The 22,963-nt window shown below is 34.5% G+C and overlaps 1 protein-coding gene across 1 annotated transcript in view; it reads right to left on the bottom strand.

Moving 5' to 3' along the window:
* The window catches only part of ZNF804B (zinc finger protein 804B), a 516,857-nt gene that overhangs the window by 42,461 nt on the left and 451,433 nt on the right, over positions 1-22,963 (bottom strand). The window lies entirely within an intron of this gene.

The following is a 22,963-nucleotide window of genomic DNA, read 5'->3' as shown; positions in this document are numbered from 1 at the left end:
AAAACTAGAACAAAAGACAAAGAAGGTCATTATATAATGATGAAGGGGGTCAATACATCAAGATGATATAAAAATTGTAAATATATATGCACATATTGGATCACCTAAATATACTAAGCAAATACCTAAGAGATATGAAGGGAGTAATGGACAACAATACAATCATAGTAAAGGACTTCAATACATACTAACAAAAAATGAATGGATCATTTAGACAGAAAATCAATAAAGAGACACTTGACTTCAACTATATACTTCATACAAAATGAATAGACATATATAGAACATTCCACCAACAGCAGTAGAACACATGTCTATCTCAAGTGTACACAGAACATTTTCCAGGATAGATCATATGTTAGGTCACAAAACAGGTCTCAATAAGTTTTTAAAATTGAAATTAGACCCTTTTTTTTTTCTATCACAATGGTATGAAATTAGAAATTAATGATGGGAGGAAAGGTAGAAATTTTTAAATATATGGAAACTAAACAACACACTCCTGAACAGCTAATGTGACCCATGAAGGTGAACTCAAAAGGCAAACAAAAATATCCTGAAATAAATAAAAATGGAAAAAAACATTCCAATGCCTATGTGATGTAGCAAAAACAATGCTAAGAGAGAAGATTATAGGGATAAAAGAATACATCATGAAAAAAGCAAGATTTCAAGTAAACAGCAGAAATTTTTACCTCAGAAAACTAGGAGACAAAAAACACACTAAGCACAAAATTAGCAAAAGAGAAGATAAGCCTCAGATTAGAAATAAAGAAAATATAGAAAAACAATAGAAAAGATCAACAGACTGAGTGTTTTTTTTTTTTTAAGGAGAAACAAAATTGACAAAGCTTAACTTAAAATTACCAAGGAAAAGAGAGAAGACAAACAAAATCAGAAGTGAAAGAGGAGATTTTTACAAGCGATACCACAGAAATCCAAAGTAGGATGCCATGAAAAATGGTACCAACAAATTGGAAAACTCAGAATAAATGAGTAAGTTCCTTTGAAACATACAACTTATCAATTCCAAATCATGAAGAAATAGAAAATCTGAAACAATTAATAACAAATAAGGAGACTGAATCAGTAATAAAAAGCCTCCCAACAAAGAAAAGCCAGATTCCTTCATGAATAAATTCTAACAAACATTTAAACAAGAAATACATCAAATCTTCTCAAACTCTTCCCAAAAAATTGAAGAGGGAACACTCCTAAACTCATTCTAGAAGGCCAGCATTAACCTGATACTAAAGCTAGTTATGGATACTACAGGAAACAAAAACTACAGACTAATATTCCTAACAAATATAGATGTATGAAGTTCCCGTCGTGGAGCAGTGGTTAACGAATCTCACCAAGAACCATGAGGTTGCGGGTTCAATTCCTGGCCTTGCTCAGTGTGTTAATGATCCAGTGTTTCCCTGAGCTGTAGTGTAGGTCGCAGACGTGGCTCAGATCCCCCGTTGCTGTGTCTGTGGTATAGGGTGGCGGATACAGCTCCAATTAGACCCCTAGCCTGAGAACCTCCATATGCCGTGGGAGTGGCCCTAGAAAAGACAAAAAACAAACAAACAAACAACAACAAAAAAAAACAAATATAGATGTAAAAATTCTCAAAAATAAAAAAATAATAACAAAGTAGTTTCAATAGTATGTTAAAGGATCTTACATTAGAATCATGTGGGATTTATCCCTGGAATGCAAGGATAATTTAATATATACAAATCAATAAACATTATGCATCTCATTAACTGAATGAAAGATAGAAAATCATATGGTTATCTCAATAGATGCAGAAAAAGCATTTGACAAAGTTAAACATCCCTCATGATAAAAATTCTCAACAAATTGGGTATAGAAGGATCATGCCTCAACATAATAAAGGACGCAAAAGACAAACCCACAAATAACATCTACTCAATGTTGAAAGTTTGAATGCTTTCCCTCTAAGTTCAGGAACAATACAACGGAATTACTTTTACCATTCTTAATAAGACATAGCATTAGATGTCCTAGATAGAGTAATTAGGGAACAGGAGATAAAAGGAATTCAAATCAGAAATGAAGAAATAAAGGAAGAAAGTTGTCACTATCTGCCATTGACATATTCCTGTACATGGAAAATCCTAAGGACTTCACCAAAAACATGTCAGATATAATAAATGAATTCAGTAAAGTTTCAGGATACAAAATTAACATACAAAACTCAATTGCATTCGTATACACTAAAAATGAGTGATCTCAAAAAGAAATAAGGGAAACAACCTAGTTTGTAATAGTATCAAAAGAAATAAAATTCTTATGAACAAATTTAAACAAAGAAGCAAAAGATTTAAACTTCAAAGACATTGAAGAAAAAAATGAAGAAGGCATAAAGTAGTGGGAAGATACACTGTGCTCACGTTCAGAATTAACTTCTTAAAATGGTCATATCACTCAAATTCATCTATTTATTCAATCCAATTCCTATAAAAATTATAATGGCATTTTTCATGGAAAAATAAAAACAATCCTGAAATGTGTATGTACTACAAAATACCCCCAGAGCCAAAGTACTCTTGAGATAGAACAAAGTTGGGGGCATCACACTTCCTGATTTTAAACTATAAAACAAAATTATAGTAATCAAATCAGTGGCATATAAACAGAAACATAGACCAATGGAAAAGATTCAAGATCCCAGAGGTAAACCCACACACATATGGTCAACTTAAATTTGGTAAGGAAGCCAAGAATGCTCAATTGGGAATGAAGAGTCTCTTTGATAAATGGTGTTAGGAAAAGTAGATATTCACATGCAAAATAATGAAGTTAGATTCTTTTTCTACACCACCAACCAAAATTAACTCAAAATGGATTGAAGACTTAAATGTAGGCCCTGAAACCACAACTCTCAAAAGAAAACATAAAGGATGATCCTCTTGACCTCAGTCTTGGCAATGCCTTTTTTCAATATGGCACATATGCAACAGATCTATGCATAGAATATATGCAACAGATGTAGAAAATCAACAAGCAGGACTATATCAAATTAAAAGTCTCCTGCACAGCAAAAGAAACAGTCAACAAAATCAAAAGACAATATATGGGATGAGGGAAAATATTTACAAACCATATGTCTGATAAAGAATTAATATCCAAAATACACAAGAAACTCATAAATATCAATAACAAAAAACCCAATCTTATAAGAAATGGCCAGAGGACTTGAATAGATATTTTTCCAAATAATGCATAGAAATGTACAAGTATGAAAATATACTCAAAATTATCAATAAACAGGGAAATGCAAATCAAAACTGCAATCAGATATCACTTCAAACCTGTTAGAATAGCTATTATCAGAAAGATAAGAGGTAAATGCTGATGAGAATGTGGACAGGAGCGAATCCTGATGCATCATGGGCAAGAATGTAAATTGGTGGGCCACTATGGAAAACAATATAGTGATTGTTTAAAAAATTAAATATAGAAGTGTCACATGATCCAGCAACATCATTTTTAAAGTAATTATCTGAAAAAATTGAAATAATTATCTAAAGGACATATCTGTACTCCCCATAGTCATTGTAGCATTATCTACAATAGCCACGATATGGAAAAAACTTAAGTGTCCACTGTTAGACTAATGGAAAAAATGTAGTATATACAACACCATAGAAAAGTAAATCCTCCTGTTTGTGACAAAAAATAAGTGGGCCTTAAGGGCTTTATGCTCAGTAAAATAAGACAGACAAAGAAAGACAAATACTGTATGACCGTCCCTACTTACATGTGGCACCTAAGAACTTCAAAGGATTATAAGAGACAAGCAACTATATGCCAATAAAATGGATGATCTAGAAGAAATGGACAAATTCTTAGAAAAATAAAACCTTCCAAGACTAAACCAAGAAAAAATTGAAAAGATGAACAGACCAATCACAAGTACTGAAATTGAAACTGTGATTAAAAAACTTAACAACAAACAAAAATCCAGGACCAGATGGCTTCACAGGTGAATTCCATCAAACTTTTGGAGAAAAACCAGTACCCAAAGTTACAAAAATATTCCAAAAAATTTTAGAGGAAGGAAAACTCCCAAACTCATTCTGTGAGGTGACCATCACCCTAATACCAAAACAAGATAAAGACACCACAAAAAAAGAAAATTACAGGCCAATATCACTGATGAATATAGATGCAAAATCCTCAATAAAATACTAGCAAACTGAATCCAGCAATACATTAAAAGGATTGTACACCATGACCAAGTGGTATTTATCCCAGGGATTCATTTGTGGATTTTTCAATATCCACAAATCAATCAATGTGATACACTACATTGGCAAATTGAAGAGTGAAAACCATGTGTACCTCTTAATAGATGCAGAAAAAGCTTTTGACAAAATACAACACCAATTTCTGATAAAAACCCTCCAAAAAGTGGGCATAGAGGGAAACTACCTCAACATAACAAAGGCCATATATGACAAACCCACAGCTAACTTCATTCTCAGTCATGTAGAGATGAAAGAATTCCAACCAAGAAAAGGAACAAGAAAAGGATTCATGCTCTCACCACTATTATTCAACATAGTTTTGGAAGTCCTATCCATGGCAATCAGAGAAGAAAAAGAAATAAAAGGAATCCAAATTGGAAAGGAAGAAGTAAAATTATCATGGTTTGCAGATGGCATAATATACCTAGAAATTCCTAAAGACACTACCAGAAAAATGTTAGAGCTCAATAATGAATTTGGTAAAGTTGCAGGATACAAAATTAATATACAGAAATCAACTGCATTTCTGTATACTAACAATGAAAGATCAGAAAGAGAAAATAGGGAAATGATCTCACTTACCATTGCATCAAAAAGAGTAAAATATCTAGGAATAAACCTTCCTAAAGAGACAAAATAACTGTACTCTGAAAACTATAAGACACTGATGAAAGAAATAAAAGAAAGAAACAAATAGATGGAAAGATGTAACATGCCCTTAGATTAGAAGAATCAATATTGTCAAAACAAGTATGCTTCAAAAGGCAATCTACAGATTCAATGCACTCTCTATCAAATTACTAAGGACAATTTCACTGAACTAGAACAAAATATTTTAAAGTTTAGGAGGAAAAAAGACTAGAATAATCAAAGCCATCCTGAGAAAGAAAAATGGAGCTGGAGGAAACAGACTACAAAGCTACAGTCATCAAAACAGTTTGGTTCTGACACAAAAACAGAAATACACCTCAGTGTAACAGGAAAGAAAGCCCAGAGTTCAAGCCATATACCTTCAGGCAACTAATCTATGATAAAGGAGGCAAGAATACATGATGGAGAAAAGACAGTTACTTCAATAAATGATTCTGGGAAAACTGGACAGCTACATATAAAAGAATGAAATTAGAATACCTACTAATACCATACACAAAAATATACTCAAAATTGATTAAAGACCTAAATATAAGGCTGGATACTATAAAACTCCTTGAAGAAAACATAGACTGAACTCTCTTACATAAACCACAGCAGTATCTTCTTAGATCCACCCCCCAGAGTAATGACAATAAAAATAAAAATAAACAAATGGGACCTAATTAAACTTTAAAGTTCTTGCATAGAAAAAGAAACCCTAAAGAAAATGAGAGAACAATCCACAGAATGGGAGGAAATATTTGCAAATGAAGCAACTGACAAGGGATTAATCTACAAAATATATAAACACCTACTGAAAAAAAAATCAGAAAATGGGCAGAAGATCTAAACAGAAAATTCTCCAAAGAAAAGATACTCATGACAAAAAAAACACAGAAAAGATGTTCAACATCACTATTCATTAGAAAAATGCAAGTCAAAACTATTATGAGATACCACCTTACACCAGCCAGAATGGCCATCATCAAAAAAGTCTACAGAAAATAAACACTGGAGAGGGTGTGGAGAAGAGGGAACCCTTACACTGTTGGTGGGAATATAAATTGGTGCAACCACTATGGCAAACAGTATGGAGATTCCTCAAAAAACTGAAAAATAGAACTACCATTTGATCCAGCAATCCCAATCATGGGCATCTATCCAGAGAAAACCATGACTCCAAAAGATACATGTACTCCAATGTTCATTGCAGCACTGTATACAATAGCGAAGACATGGAAGCAACCTAAATGTCCATTGACAGAGGAGTGGATCAAGAAGTTGTGGTAAATATACACAGAGGAATATTACGCAGTCATAAAAAGAAATGAAATAATGGCATTTGCAGCAACATGGATGGACCTAAAAAAAAAAAATCATGCTAACTGAAGTTAGACAGTGCGACACAAATGTCATATCCTATCACTTATATGTGGAATCTAAAAAAAAGGGGGTACAACGAACTTATTTGAAGGACAGATATTTTCTCACAGACTTTGAAATACTTATCGTTACCAAAGGAGACAGGTTGGTGGGGGATGGATAGGCTGGGGTTTGGGGTTGGAAATGCTATAATACTGGGTTATGATGATCATTATACAACATAAATATAATAAAATTCATTGAGTTAAAAGCCAGAAAAAAAAAAGAGAGAGAGAGAAAAAAACAAAAAACATAATGTCTGACTCTGTATGGAATCCTGGTCCCAGGAAACAATAGCTCTAAGTGACATTATTGGCACAATTGGTTGAATTTGAATATGGGGATTAGAAAAGATCTGTTTTCAATTTCTTGACTTTGTAACTTTGCTATGTTTGTATAAGACAAATTTCTTACTCAGAAAATATACACTAAAGTAAAGTTAAAGGGACATGGGTCTCCAATTTACTCCTAACTGGTTAGAAAGAAAATATACATGTATTTCTGGAGAAGGAAAATAATGAAGAATATACAGTATAATATAAACAATTGGTGAACCTGGGATATATTAGAATTCTCTCTACTATTATAAATTTGAGATTATATTAAAATTAAAAAGTACCTCCCCCACACACCAAGTAAATAAATAAATTGACACATTATAATTGATATTTCAAAGTTCTACAACATATATGAAATACAGCAGTTGATTTGGGCCTAAACTCTTTCATAAACAATTTTATAATTTACCTATCACACAGAGAATTTCAGACGAGCTTCTATGAACTGTGCCTAATCTTATGCTTGTACTTCCAGAACTAGGATATGACTGAAGTGGACAATTTATGTTCAGAAAACAGCTTTCAAGAGTGATGACTATAATTTAGTAGCTTGAAAGTAAGCAGCTCTTCTCTATTTAGATATTGAGACCAGTTGCCACTGGTAATGACTTATGGTCCCTAAAGAGAAAACATTTCATTAAACATTTCAGAAAACACAAATAAATGCACATATTTCTAATTTTACTACTTCAGGATAGCAAATGTGCAATTAATTGAATTGAGTATGAGGCCATTAAAAACGAGAAGAGAATTAAAACACAGTCCTAGGATACACTATCTGAAATAGTGAGTGGATCAGCCATAGCACTTTTACCTATACCAATTAAGACGGTATTATAAAACTTAGACTTTATGAAAATATTAACAACTTAAGAGCTTTGTGAAGCGTATACTGCTTGGCTCTCTGCCCAATTCTATATACATAGGTATTGGCTAATACAAAGAAATCAAAACTACAAGTAGTTATATTTGGCTATTAAGTGATTCTTCAACAAAGTGAGTACATACCAAATCAGTATTAAAATACTTTATTTGGAAACTCAGTCTTTCCTCATTTAAGGCAAGAGACAGGAGACTTTGGCCAGCAGCTCATTAGGGAGAAAGTTGTGAGGCTCTAAAAAGTTAAAAAGAATTTTGTACACTCAAACATTTCCTAACTAAAGACAATCATAAGTGAGGATGTCCTAAAATATACCTTCGTTTTTAGCTCTTGACTATACCAAGCATAAAGCTTCATAATACTAAAAATTAGATGGGAAAAAAAAAAGGTCAGAGAAGAACAGTGTAGAGTTAGGTAAGCTGAGGATGATGTAAGTGGGTACAGAATTTGTTTTATCCTGAATAGCACAATTTTAAAACACTGATTTAATAAAAATTTTTTTTGAATGTCCTACAAAAGCTAATTTTATTATAAATAAATAACATATTTGAAAAACATGAGACTGATTCAAATTTTCATATTTAACCTAATTTGTATTCTCCATCCTTCCAAAATCCAATGAAATGGGAGAAAATACAATTTTTAATAAAATGTTAAATTATCAATAACAATAGAAAAACAATCCAAGAAAAAAATATATTATTTTGATCATTTCAGGAAGATGAGAAAGTGAGATAAATTTAAACTTAATGAAGTAGGAAATCCTGCTGGAACATAAACATTTGCATAAAAAGATAACCTTCAAGGTGAGAAAATTTCCAGGGAAGATTCAAACTCAGAGTCAATAAGAGAGCTTTAAGGCGATCTCAAAAATGAGTCACTGCAGGATTGCATTTTGAGTAACTTATCTGTACTACCCAGCACCTCATACTGAACAGTGAGAAGCAACATCAAGAATGGGGTACAGACATCAAGAGCAAAGAGATGTAAAATAAGCCCAGATAGTTACTGGCTCTTGGAGAAGAAGTTTTAACCTTCAAAATAAAAACTATCAGAATTCTCAAATAATGGCATATCCTTATCTCATACATAATTACCGGAGATAGAATAAGACCTGTTGAACTACCATCTACAGACCAGTTAGCAGAACATCTGCAAACATAAAAAATACACATTGCCAAGAATCATCATAACTGAGGAAAACTATTGCCATGAACCTCTTCTCATAGAATCTAAAGAAACACAATTCTCATGATCAATATAGGTTATTAAGCTATAATGGGGCAGTATCATAAATGGTCTGAGGGCAAATGAATTTGAATCTCAAATTTTGTACTTTGTTAAATTATCATTCAGATAAGAGAGCAAAATGCAACTATTTTAAAGGCACTGGGAATTAAAATCTAAAATAGACTTCTGGTTTCTGCTAAGTATGTAGAAATTTGGCCAGGTCATTGTTTCCACAACTATGAGAAAAGGCCAGAAAAATCTCAGTGAAATTAATTCCCTTTTGTTTCATTCACTGATTGGTATTGTGAGTTGCATTGCCTATTGTATTAATGTCCTAGGGCTGCTGTAACAAATTGCCACAAACTTGGTGGCTAAAAACAGCAGAAATATATCATCTCACAATCCTGGGAGTGAGTTCTGAAATAAGTTTCACTAGGCTGAAATCAATGTATTGACAGGTCCAAACTTCCTCCACTGGGCCTCGGGGCCAATGTTCCTTGTTTCATCCAGCTTTTGGTGGCTGCCAGTCTTCCTTGGCTTATGGCTACACCAGTCCAGTCTTTGTCTCCATGATGACCCAGGAGAAAGCTCTTCTAAGTGAGGTCAAATTTCCCTAAGTCCCCATCTCAAGAATACTTAACATCTACAAAGACCCTTTATTTAAATAAGGTAGCATATTCTTCATTTTTGTCAATTCTTCCTTTCCTCACTTTCTTAAATTACCTGTCCCAGAGTTCTCCATCCTAATCAGATCTCCTGGTGGTAGTTGGATTTTTCATCTCCTTATGATATTTCCAATATCACAGACACATATACAGTTTCTAGTAAGAAGGTTGGTAACCACCTTGGCTGGCAACTTGTTAAAAACAGTAGCTGTGGTTGGTGGTTTGCCACTCTTTTTTTTAATTTTATAATGATTGCTACTCTTGAGATTATAACTTTGTCTCTTTTCATTCCAGAGTTGGTAAGGCTAACTCAAGGCCATATTTCAAGCAGAGTTTTAGACTGTGTAAGTGCACCACATATATAGCTCTTTACACCTGTGGGACTATTTTTTTCTCTTTTTAAACACTAAATTTATTGGAGTATAGTTGGTTTACAATGTTGTTTTGGTTTCAGGTATAGCAAAGCGATCAGTAATACATATACATATATCAATTCCTTTTTAGATTCTTTTCACATATAGGTTACTACACAGTATTAAGTAGATTTCCCTGAGCTATACAATAGGTCCTTGTTACTTATCTATTCCATATATGGTTATGTGTATATTTTATTACTGATATCCTATTTTATACCTCCCCACATTTTCCCTTTGGTAACCATAAGTTTGATTTCAAAATCTCTGAGTCTGTTTCTGTTATGTGAACAAGTTATTTGCATATGTGGTCAATTGATATGTAACAAAGAAGACAAGAATATACAATGGAGAAAAGACAGTCTCTTCAATAAGTGGAGCTCAGAAAACTGGATATCTATATTCTGGATAGATTAAGAAATTTTCTTATACTGTAAACAAAAGTAAAGGCAAATGGATTAAACTCCTAAATGTAAGGATACTACAAAACTTTTAGAGGAAAACATAGGCAGAAAATTCTTTGACATAAATTGTAGCAATATATTTTCTTGCTTTAGGATCTAGAATCTACCAGAACTATTCCATACTTTGTGTTTCTGATCTACTTCTAATCTAATGAGATATTTATTTCATTTATTTTTTATTTGTGTTTCTGATCTATTTCTAATCTAATGACATATTTATTTCATTTCATTTATATCATTTGTTATTGCCTAAGTTCATATTTTACTTGGCTTGGCCATATGTTTGAAGCAGAAATTTGTCTCATAACCTAGGCTTGTCATGTCATCTGGACCAGAGATTCTTATTGTTTTTATAAACTTTTGCTATTGACTAGTATTAATTTGAAAAAAAATAGGATTATGAATTATCAGAAATTAACCTGGTTGAAATACATTCTTGTTACTATATGATGTGTATTTCTTTAGATGACCCATTGTAATTTAGCATTAATTATGGACATTTAAAATGTTATCACAGCATTTGACTGGTGAAAATCCAGTTCTCCAGAAGGTGTAACACTCTCACATAAAATAATTAATATAAAACTGTTGTTTTTTTTCTCTCCTGGGAGCCAAATAAAATATTACTAATTAAATGTTTGCAGCATAGCTTTGATAAGAATGTCAATACATGTGAATCTATCATTTATAGCTATCATAATAGTATACAGACCTTAAAGATGTATCACTTAAAAACATATATTCTACTGTACAAGTACATGAGCATGAGGATATATGAATAGCTCCACAGGATACAATTACGCTGATAAATTCTCAAAGTTGAAAGGTATAGATGGTCACGATATTTTTGAAGTTACTACAAGACATTAATGACTGAACAGAGATTAGATATTATATCACAGATATTAAAATGTAAACATCTTGAAAAAATTATCTTTTGTATTTTTTTAATGGTGGATCTTAGCATCAGACATGAATGGTAACACACACATACATATTAAACTTAAAAAGTTGATTAAATTTGAAAACCAACCAAAATCACCTTAAATTACTTGAGTGTATATTTCTATTGTTTAGGCAAGCAAATTCAGAATATACGTACAACCCAAAAAAGAAAGCATGTACACAAGATATAATAATGAAAACATATTAACTTATAGGAAAAAGTTATAAACACTTATAAAAAACTTATAAATACTGCTTCTGTGATTTAGAGGATGCTATCTATCTTGTTCAACAGACCACTGTGATAAAAAGACTCTTTGGAGTTCCCATCGTGGTGCAGAGAAAATGAATCTGACAAGAAACCATGAGGTTATGGTTTTGATCCCTGGACTCACTCAGTGGGTTAAGGATTTAGCATTGCCATGAGCTGTGGTATATGTCACAGATGAGGCTCAGATCCTGTGTTGCTGTGTTTGTGGCATAGGCCGGCAGCTGTAGCTCTGATTGGACCCCTAGCCTTGGAATCTCCACATGCCATGGGTGTGGCCCTAAAAAGCAAAAAAAAAAGAAAAAAAAAGATAAAAAGACACTGAGGGGTATTGTAATACCCCTAGATTCATACTAAGTACAAATACATGATAAGGTTTTAAAATAAGTTCTCCAAATATTTTAATATCATTTAATATCAAAAGTAATCTAAATAGGGTCAAATGTTCAGTTAAAGAGTCATTATGACTATAATTATGATTATAATCAAATACCTTTTCAAAGAGCCTCAAACCCTACTAAACATTCTGGATTAAATTGTGATGATTTCATTTTGATTATCACATTATACTTAAAATTTCCCTCAACATATGCATAAAATGGCTTTTTAAATATACCTTAAGTTTACCTCATAATTTTCCATTCTATTATACTCTTAAAAAAGCATATTTTGGGGGTAAATTTAAGTGTTTATATTTTAGTAAATCTCCTCATAAAAATCCCAACACATCTTTTGGGAATTTTTATTCTAGACCAATATAACACTCAACCAATAGATACTAGATACTCATATATCCAAAAAAGTATTTTATGTAGACAGGTTACCTATGTAACTATACAATGGGTCATTTATACAAGTCAGAAGGTCACTTTTAGAATGTCCAGTACATGCAGGTAAACTTTCTAGATGCTGAGGAAACATTAGTAACAGAAACAAAGAACAATCTTTATCTTCATGGAGCTTACTTTCTGAAGGGAGGAAGACAAAAAATACAAGGAGAAACTTTTAGAATATCAGATGATACAGACTGTAAAAAAATAACAAATTAGAAAATGAGAGGTGAAATAACAAAGAGGTTGTGAACTGAATAGGCACTCAGAAAAGGCCCGACTGAGAAAAAATGGAATTGAATTGGAGTAAAGATCCGAAATAAGTGGGGGAATGAGCTGTGTACATACTAGGGAAAGAATATTCCAGGTAGGTAAAGCTATAAGGGCCAGAGCACTGAGGACAGAGAAGATACTGGTTGGTGAGCAATGAGTTAGAAAAAAGCAGTAAGAGGGGGTGGGTCCAGGTTAGCTTTGGCTACTACTTTGAGAGATATATATAAAAGAGGTAGAAGGTTTTGACCCAGTGATAAGAATGATTTGACTATTCTTTTGGAATAGACTAAGTGGGGAAAGGGCAAGAACAGAAGCAGGTGGACTGATTAAATGGCTATTGCAGTTCTTCAGACAAGACCAAGGTAATAGACAAAAGGAAGGTAAGTTATTACTAATATTTTTATAGTGACTTCATGTTTTCCTGATGTTATTTATGTGCAATGAGAGATAAAAAGAGGAGTCAAAGTTTTTGATTTGAGAAACTGAAAGCCTGAGCTTTCCACTTTCTGAGGGAAAGACTCAAGAAAAAGTAGATTTTTCAGGAGAAAGATCAATTGTAAGCTTTTTGTCTCTTTGAAGGGTATTTTAAGTTTGAGATATCTATTAGAAATCCCAAAGCTGATGTCAGTCGTTGAATTCACAGTGAAATCTAGAATCAGGAGAGAGTTTCATTCTAGAGCTGTCAATCTGAAATTTTATATTGTCTGTCTCAGTGAGACAAGAAGAAATCACCAAGGGACCACATAAAGACAGAAGAGAGAGGATTCATGGCTGGAGGACGTTCCAACATTTAGAGGTTGAGACATAAGTAGTACACAAGTAAGACTGAAAAAGAGTAGTCAGGGAGGATGAAGGAAAATCAAAGTAATGTTCTCTAAGGGAAACTTAAGTAAGTAGATGAGAAGGAAGTAAATCCAAATAGAGGGGTTGATAGAATGCTTTGGGATGGATATATAGACTTTTCATAACTGGAAGGATGATAGAAGAAATGATCACAGAAGTAGGCATGTGAGTTGTGTAGTGCTGGGGTTTGGGAGAATTTCTCTTCTAAGTGTGTTTATGTTCTCACTTAAATAGGAAAAATCATATCAGCTGAGAATAGTGATTAGCGAGGTAGTTTTGGGAGATTTTAGTGCCTATGTAACCAAGAAGAGCCTTGTGGAGCTCCTGGGTACAAAAATCTTTCTGTGTCCCCCATTGATTGTTTTTAGGAAATGAGCCTCATTCAGCTTCCATGACCTTACCTGAGTTCCCAGGGGTCAGTTCAGACAGTTGCTGATCAGGGAAGGGGAGGCAACGACAAGGGAGGAACAGTCAAGAAACTATAGTACAGTGTTGGGGCAGGACCCTAGTTCCCTCTCAAGGGATAAACATAATGATGTAGGCATCTTATACACTTAAGAGAAAGCTATATTCCTTATGCTTCTTTTAGACATGAATACTCTACAATTGAACACCTTAGAGTCCTTCCTTGTTCTTCCCCCTGGCTTGATTGTACCATGAACACAATCACCCATAAGCCAAAGATTAGGCACCTGAGCACAATTGCTTGTGGATTAAAGATTATTAGCACAAAATGTTTTTTAGGAACTTTCCTAGTTTATTGTAATCTCTGATCAATATGCCCTTTTCACAAGCGCTGTTATTCTAGGCAATAACCCAGAAGACCACCATCATGATCCTGCTGAGATCTCCTGACTCCAGCTTTGATGACTAAGATTTTCCCAAAGAAAGAAGAATGCATGTTTTCCCCAATCCTGATTCCTATTAGAAAACTTATTTTTCTCCTTTTTGCTATAAAACTCCCTGCAGTTCTTCCCAATGGAGGGCACAGTCTTTAAGGCATTAGCCTGCTGTGACCTCCTTTGCCTGGCAAAGCCATAAAAGCTATCTTTTTCTTCTTTATCCCAAACTCTGTCTTCACGTTTCTATTCAGCACTGGTGGACAGAGGCTGGGTTTTGGCAGCACATAGAAGAGGTTGTGAAAGCATCATCCATCTGAGTGGGAATGTACATAAAGACAGAACTTTTAGCATGACTTCTCCTTATGACCCAGATGCGGATTTGGAAAGCCCCTATTTGGAATATTAGGTGTAGACTGTGGTGACTGACTTTAGAACAAGAGCGGAAATTTTTATTGAAATTAATATGTAACTTTATTGATACAGAAGTTAACTGCCCCATACATGTAAAGTCATTTTTAGTATTCTTCAGAGAGATATCCACATTTAGTTTTATTTCTTCTTCAATGTTTTACTTGCTGGAAATTCTGATGACCTAAGAAATGAAAAATAAATGGGAGTTTCAGGGAAAATTTAAATCTACCACCCAAAACACCTACCAAGTATCTGCAAATTGATAAAACATTAAGTTGTTGAGCCTATAATATGTGCTAGGGATCAAGGTAAGATTTACAAGAGGAGCTTCATGAATATGAAAAATATTCCAGAAATAGATTAAATTCCATTTATCTGTTTCAGTTGTCAATTTCATAATCACTTTATACTTTGCAAATAAAAAATATCAAACTGAGCAAATTGAGAGTTTCTGGCAGTAAATATTTATAAACTGGCCAAAAGTGGATACATTTCTAATATTGAGTTAGAACCTTACAACTTTAAATCATTTTAAGTTGGAAATTAATTGTCATAAGATGAAACATTTAACCAATAACCCCACCTAGCCATTTGCACTTGCCTTTTATCTATAACCCAGGAGATGTCTTTTGAAATCCTTATGAAAGCATTCTTTGAAATAGTGAAAAGAAACTTAGTGCCTTCTTTCATTAGACTTGGCATGGTTTCCATTTTGATGGCCCTATTGTTTAAAGTTGCCTCTTTGTAGTACCATAGCATGATGTTATTGCTTTAGTCTGTTCTTTGAAGTTGAATTTTTCTCTTAAACTCTGATTTTAGTAAAATATCCTCAAAACTACTCTTAGGGCTGTGCATTCTTGTAGGGGAACAGAGCTTAGAGATGCTATAAAAATTGAGAAATCCTCTTTTAATCAGTGAAACCATTTTCTAGAATCACAGGAAGGAACTGTTTTATTTTTCAAACCTGAAGCTATACAAGCATTTGAAAATCAATTTAATAGCATTTGTTTTTCTCTGCTTCACAAACACTGTCAGAAAACATGAAGGCAGTATAAATGCAATGTTTGTCCAAAAGCCGAGGAGTAGATAAACAGAATTGGAGTTGGCCTTTCCAATGTCATGTCTGAGAGAGTTAATTAAATGCTTGTTTGGTTTTCTTGATCTGACGCTGGGTGGTGTATATATTGTCTCTTAAAAAAAAAAAGTAAAAAACCATTTCATCTATAAATCTGAAAGAGAGAGAGGAAAGATGAAAGATTTTTTTCTCCAATTCTCAGAGTTGCTGTGCTACAAATAAAGTTCAAATTATTATTTTAAGAAGTGACAGGAAAATAAAGGGATAGCCACAAAACTCAATAGCTATTTTGTAGAAGAAGCTAAAACAATCATACTCTGAGAGAGTATCTATTATTTTGATTCCTATCTTTAACCTCAGTTACCTTTGTTTAGAATTATTAAGACCGTCCCTCCAATAATTAAACCACAAATGTATATACATGGGTTTTTTTGGCTACTGTTTTGTTCCTGTTTGTGTTTATGGAACACATTTACAAGATTAGGTATCACAACACCACATGATTAGAATATGCATTTTAATTAAAAAATGTTAATCAATTTAGAAAAAAACTTTCGTTTTGCCTGTACAGTACTCAAGGCATAAATTATTATCTCAACATAGAAAGTATTAAATTGAAGATAAATTAAGTACTATCTAATTCATTTAATCATACATTCGACACATATTTTTGACCACCTACTATGTGCCAAGTGCTTTCTAGGTCCTATAGCTTAGAAGACTTAGTATGAGTTCAATGGGGCAGGATTTCCCCATTGAACAGTATGAGCAAAGAAATGGAGGTGTTAAGGAGCACAACTTATTGGAAGAATGGCAAATATTTTGTGGTGAGTGAAATTTAGAATGGGCACTTATAGAGCTGTAATGAGAAAGGACAATAACTGAAAATTGTGATGTTAAAGAGTTTAAATCTGGAGTTCCTGTCATGGCTCAGCAGAAATGAATCTGACTACCATCCATGAGGACTCAGGTTCGATCCCTGGTCTCGCTCAGTGGATTAAAAATCCAGCATTGCCATGAGCTGTGGTGTAGGTTGCAGATGCAGCTCAGATCTGGCATTGCTGTGTATGTGGTGGAGGCCGGGGGCTACAGCTCTCATTCAACCCCTAGCCTGGGAATCTCAATATGTCATAGGTGAGGCCCTAAAAAGATAACAAAAAGAGTTTAAATCTTATTTTATTATCAAAAGAGACACTGAAAAATTTTTTAACAATCTTCAGTTTCTTAAAAGAAAGATTTATCTGATAGAAATATAAACTAGGTAGCATTATGTCTGCTGGAGACTGTGGACATACTAGGAAGCTACTGAAATAGTTTAAGGATGTTCTGTTGATGAGAGAGTTTCAATGTTGATGGGAAGTAGAAAATAGACTCTAGATGAGATTTGCTGACATTCTGCAAAAGAGAGAAGCCAACAATGACTCATCTTCATAGGTGCTTTAACTGAGATTTTTGTTAAAGCCATTCAATTAGAAACAGAAGAAGAGGGGATTTAGAAGTGATTACGAGAAGTCTGATTTTTTAAGTGATTATGTTGTTGTTTGTATCTGTTTATAGGCAGTTGGAAAGACTGGTTTGTACTTCAGGATAATGTTCTGGCCAAAAGATACCGAAGTTGTGCTTACTGTCATATCAGGATAATCAAAAGTACAAAAAGTAAATGAAAGGAGATTGCATCTTCAAATAAAATAGGAGTTCCCATTGTGACTCAGCCAGCTGAGAACCCAACTAGCCTCCAGGAGTATATGGGTTCAACCTCTGGCCTCGCTCAGTGGGCTAAGGATCTGTTTGTTGCCACAAGCTATGGCATAGGTCACAGATGTGGCTGGAATCCTGGATTGCTGATTGTGGCATAGGCTGGCACCTGCAGAGCTGATTCCACTCCTAGCATGGGAACTTCCATATGCTGCAGGTTTAGCCCAAAACCATTTTTAAAAAATAAAATAATAGAACTCAGAACAACATTTATTAAATGAATAGACAGAGGGGGAGAAAAAGAAAAAATTAAAAGCAGGTACAAGTTATGTACAAGAAAGCTTTGCAGGATAGAGATGCATTATAAAGGATGAGAAGCAGTCTTGAACAATGCCAGACATAAGGTGATCAAGCACTATGAAAACAAGAAAGAAGTCACTGATTTTAGGCAGGATGATGTTCTTAATAAATACAGGAGAAAGATTTTCAGTAGACTTTTGGTCCAAAGATCCATCACAGCAAGATGAGTAGTAAGAGTAAGGTGAAATGTGGGCAGCATTTTATGATCAGAGAGAGAGAAAGACAGCCATTTGCAGAAAGAAAAAAAAAAAGGAATAATTAAATAGGGAGTAACACAGAAGGGTTAAGAAATGAACATATTTAGAGAACTTCTGTTGCTTTCATATTTCTTCCTCTCTTCTTCCAATAAGAAATATCTAGCTATTAGAAAATAGCTCTTTTCCCATTATTTTTTCTGTTTGATTCTGGTAGTAATTCTAACCTATGGTACATTGGACAATCTGTGTATTTATTTACAGTCAATGCTACTCAGAAATTTAGGAGTCCACATTATTTATAATGTGCATTAACATCTGGCAGAGCAGTCACTCAAAATTCTGAAATGTAAATCTGATCTTTCTCATGAAGAACATTTTTTTTTTCCTAAGCTAAAAGTGGAAAAAGAGAAAAAAATAAGTCAACGTTGGTGCTAGACTAGTAATATCAGAATAGCAATGACAGGGTTGTTAGGCCAGCTATTCTGGTGGCTTGTTAGAGACAAATAGGACAAGTGGCTCAGAAGAGGAATAGAAATGGCCCTGTTTCAGAGGTCAGTGAAAGCCCTGAATGATATCTTTAAGAATCTATTTGTAAACCTCAAATCCTCTGACAAATAGTGGGAGGAAAAAAAAAAATCTAAGTGCAGTAGAATACTTGCATCAATAACTTGTGCCCATGGGTGCCGAGAATCTGTACAACTATCACTTCTTCCATTAGCAGAGATGGCTGTCTGAAAGTGGAGTGACCACAGGTCTTGCCCTGAAAAGACTGCAATATGGAAACTTACTGGGAGACCCCAGTGAGAATTAATGTGGCTGCACCCACTCTAGGGCTGGTTTTCATCTTTGCCTGGAGTCATTACCAGGGGACAAACAGATGGTGGGTGACCCTGCAGACAAACAAGACGGTATTCCTGTCATTCCTATTTCTTAATAAAAATGGAAGAATAATCTTCATCTTCACAAAATACTGCTATTTTCTTAGAATAAATGTTAATATTGTATCAATTTAGTCTTTTGAATTATATAAGAGCTTTTTTTTTTAAAAAAAAAGATTAAATGGAATAAAACACAATTCCAGCAATACAGGAAAGGACAGGATTTTATCTTTTCATAGTATTTTACATACCAACTCTTTAACTTGGCATGGATGGCCTTTACCAGTTAGGGCCCAGGCTAACCTTCTCCCATCAGCTACATTTGAATACAGGAGATTCAGCTCCACACAAGTTAAATTCATAGCTTCTCTTTACACCAGAATAAATAATTGCTTAAATTAGGTACAAATGTAGGCTATGGGAGGACACGCAAGGTCTGAATGCTGACAATATTCTGCTTTTCAGGTTGAGAAAGGTAATACACAGTAGTAGCTTTAGAGTAGGCATGGGAGGATGTCACAGATAAAAGTTAAGGGTGGAAATGTCCTGGAAACATCCTAGTAGATGTGTGACAGCAGCTGGAGATTCAAGTCTAAAGCCTCAAAACAAGTTCTAAGTTTGGAGGATATATTTGGGAGTCTTCCATTATAAAAATTTAAGAAAAATTATGGGTAAAGTCACCCAGAAATCATGTAGTGTGGGAATAAGAGAGGGTCAAGTATAGAACCTTGGATAATACTCTTGTTGCTTAAGGGGAACCAGGGAAAAGACACCTATATGTGATCCATCAGGGACCGTTAGACAATGAGAAGGAACACAAGAGGCTGAACAGAGATTTACTCTCCATGCTGGGCAGTGGTCAGAGTCAAACACCAAAGTGAGATCAATTGGAACAGGCATTTAAAGTAAAGTGTATTTAGGCTTTGGGAAAGTGAATAGCATTGGCAGTGTTAGCTTCCAGTGGTGTGCTGGGCTCTAGAGAGACTGAATTATGTTTAGTTATATGATACGGAAAGGACAGTGAGTGCAGGCCACCCTCTTTCAGAGACTGACTGCGAAACCAAGGCAGGGTATAGAATAGAAGTTGTAGGGTGCTAGAATCAAAGGGATGTTTTAACTTGGAGGAAGTCTGTCCATGGTCACATGGAAAATCTCTACTAGGCCATAAAGTGGACTTGGTTACTAAAGCAGAGGTAGACGTGGAATCCGGTCATGAATATAACATCAGCTTGCAAAAGTAAGAGGGACATAGGGAGTAGGTGTGGCTAGAGATTAAACAGCATTCCATTGGTGAGAAGGAAATGGAGGAGGCTTTTGTGTACTGCTCTTAATTTTCTCTGCTAAGTACAGGGCAGTATTTTTGGCTGATATTGATATTGTGGGTATTCCTAGAGAAGACTATCTATAATAGTTTCCTGAGGCTTCCATAGCAAATTACCACAAATGTGGTACCTTGAAACAATATTCTCTCACAGTCTAGTACCAGAAGTCTGATATCAAGGTATGAGCAAGGTTACTAGCCCTCCAAAAGCTTAGGGAGCATCATTTCTTGCCTCGCCAGCTCAGATGGTTCCTGGTTTTCCTTGCCTTTTGGCTGAAGAACTCCAACTTTGCTCCATTCTTCCATGGTCTTGTCTTCCTTCTCCCTCTGTGTCTCTTGTAAGAACACCTACTAGCTTTAGGGCCCATCCAGATAATCCAGGATAATGTCATCTCAAGATCCTTAACTTCACAGCATCCACAAAAAACCCTTAGAAAGATAGGTCTCATTTACAGGTTCCAGGGCTGAGGACAGGGACATAACATTTGAGGTTATCAATTCAACCCATTATATCTATTGAATTCTGTTTCAAGAAGGCAGATTTGAATACAGTATATAATTTTCTCCTCCTGCTTTAAATTCATACAGATGATTTTGTCACATATAAAACCCAATCAAAAAACAAAAGGAGTCATTCTAAATAAAGAGAATCCCTGAGAGAGAGAGAAGGCGAAAAGAAAAAAGCCACAGAGCAAACCACAGAGCAAACCATAGTGGTCTATGCTGTGAAGGTGTGGAGCCCATGAATAGGAAGGGGCTGAGGAGGAACAAGCAGAATTACTAGTTATTAGTCATAGGCGCTGCCAGCTAGGTCACTCTTGACAACAGCGATGGGAAATTCTCCAGGTAGAAATGGTAAGTGAGGGAGTTTAGAAAAAGGGACCCACAAATGAATCCTAAATGGCTCACAGCACTTGGAGTACCAGTCTCAGAAAACCAACTGCCAAGGTATCCTGCTCTTTCAGTCACTAAAAAAGAGAGCAGCCACAGATCAGCTCCCACACATTAGCCTGGACAAAAGAGAAAGAGGCAGTCATATAGGACATCTCAGCTACAGAGATAAGTGTACAAATAAGTGATAAATATTAACCCTGAAAGAGAAACCAAAATTCTGATCAATGGAAAACTTACATGTGTCCAAAGAGTTAACAGCAATCCAAATGGATTGAGGATAATGTGAGAAAAAGAATGTGTGTGCGTGTGTGTGTGTGTGTGTATGTGTGTGTGTGTGTGTGTATGGCTGGGTCACTTTGCTATATGGTAGAAATTGGCAGAATATTATAAATCAACTATAATAAAAATATTAAAATATGTATTATTAATATAGATTAATATGAATAGAGAAGTAGAGGAGGTTTATCACATCCACAGCAGTTCTCAACCATTATGCTGAACTGCCAGAGCATGAAAATAACAAGCTTGGACAAGAGGCACAATTGAACAAATAGAGAAACTCCCACAACTGAAGGACACAGAACTTCTCTGAGAACCAAAATGATTGCAAAATAAAATAAACCAAAATGACAAATGCTCTACTCATTTTGTTTTTTCTTTTGTATGATTCCAGGCTAATCAACAAAGTTGACAATGGAAGAATGTGTGTTTCTTTAATTCACAAGGTGTTTTCATTCCTTTAAAAGGTTTTCCAAAGCTGTTTTCTTCTTTCAAATTAAGATTAATTAGGGAAAGATCCTTAAATCCTAAAGTTTTATTTTCCAAAAATATAAATACAAGCATTATAATGGATCCAGAAAAGAGTGACTCAGAAAGAAGAGTCAAAGGATTAAGCTATGGAATACTCTACGTCATTATATTAATCAATTTTCTTACTATCTCCACATGTATTTCATTCTCCAGTTACAAGAGTGTTGCCTTGTCTATGAAGCAATTTATTCAGCTTATCTGACTTTCCTAAATTACTTTGTTACAATATAACTGTGCAGCCAAAATGAATAATACTACAGTGATACTGTTACTCACAGTCCCTCTGACATGGCTAAATGTTCATTACGCATTAGCCCAGGAGAGCAGGATCCTGAGCAACTAAGAGGAAAAAAGATAGCTTTTGATGAGGTATTGGTCAAGGTAGCAAATTGGAATAGGGGGACTATGAGATTTCAAGCTCAATGTAATGTACCTGAAAAACGGTATAACTTCTCAGTGAAAAAAAAAAAAGTGATTAAAGCTGAAGAGAAGCAACCCCTCATATGTAAAAGGCCATTATTGTTACCTTAATTTCATGTTATCATTTATACAAGTTACAGATACTAGATGATGAGATTAGGATTCAGAGATTCCATTTATAAGAGATAAAACCAACATGAACTGAAATTGTGATGCGTCTTTTAGTATTCTTTCCGCTATACTGTGAAATATAGCCTTTTATATAGGACCAATCATGCAGAACCTTATAATATGCTGATTTCAAAGCAAACTTTCAAAGAATTCATAGAAGGACATTTGATAATTTCCTTTAGGAATTAATTTCAGTATTTAACGTCACAGCATAATGAGGGAAATTTCTCCTGCTGCAGGAGAGAATCCATCCTCTTAGTTCAGGTTATTATGTGCGTTTTTAATTAAACTCAGCATAGTTGATGAGAAGTCAACATCCTAAAATTTGTTCTTTAATGATCCATTTTACAGAGTATTAAGACTCTAGGAGAGGCAGCAACATGTCTAACTCAGTCACATGGTCCACAATGGCATTTTAAG

This window comes from Sus scrofa, chromosome 9 (genome assembly GCF_000003025.6).
Source record: "Sus scrofa isolate TJ Tabasco breed Duroc chromosome 9, Sscrofa11.1, whole genome shotgun sequence".
In the NCBI taxonomy this organism is placed as follows: domain Eukaryota; kingdom Metazoa; phylum Chordata; class Mammalia; order Artiodactyla; family Suidae; genus Sus; species Sus scrofa.
This window is presented reverse-complemented; position numbering and strand designations above follow the sequence as displayed.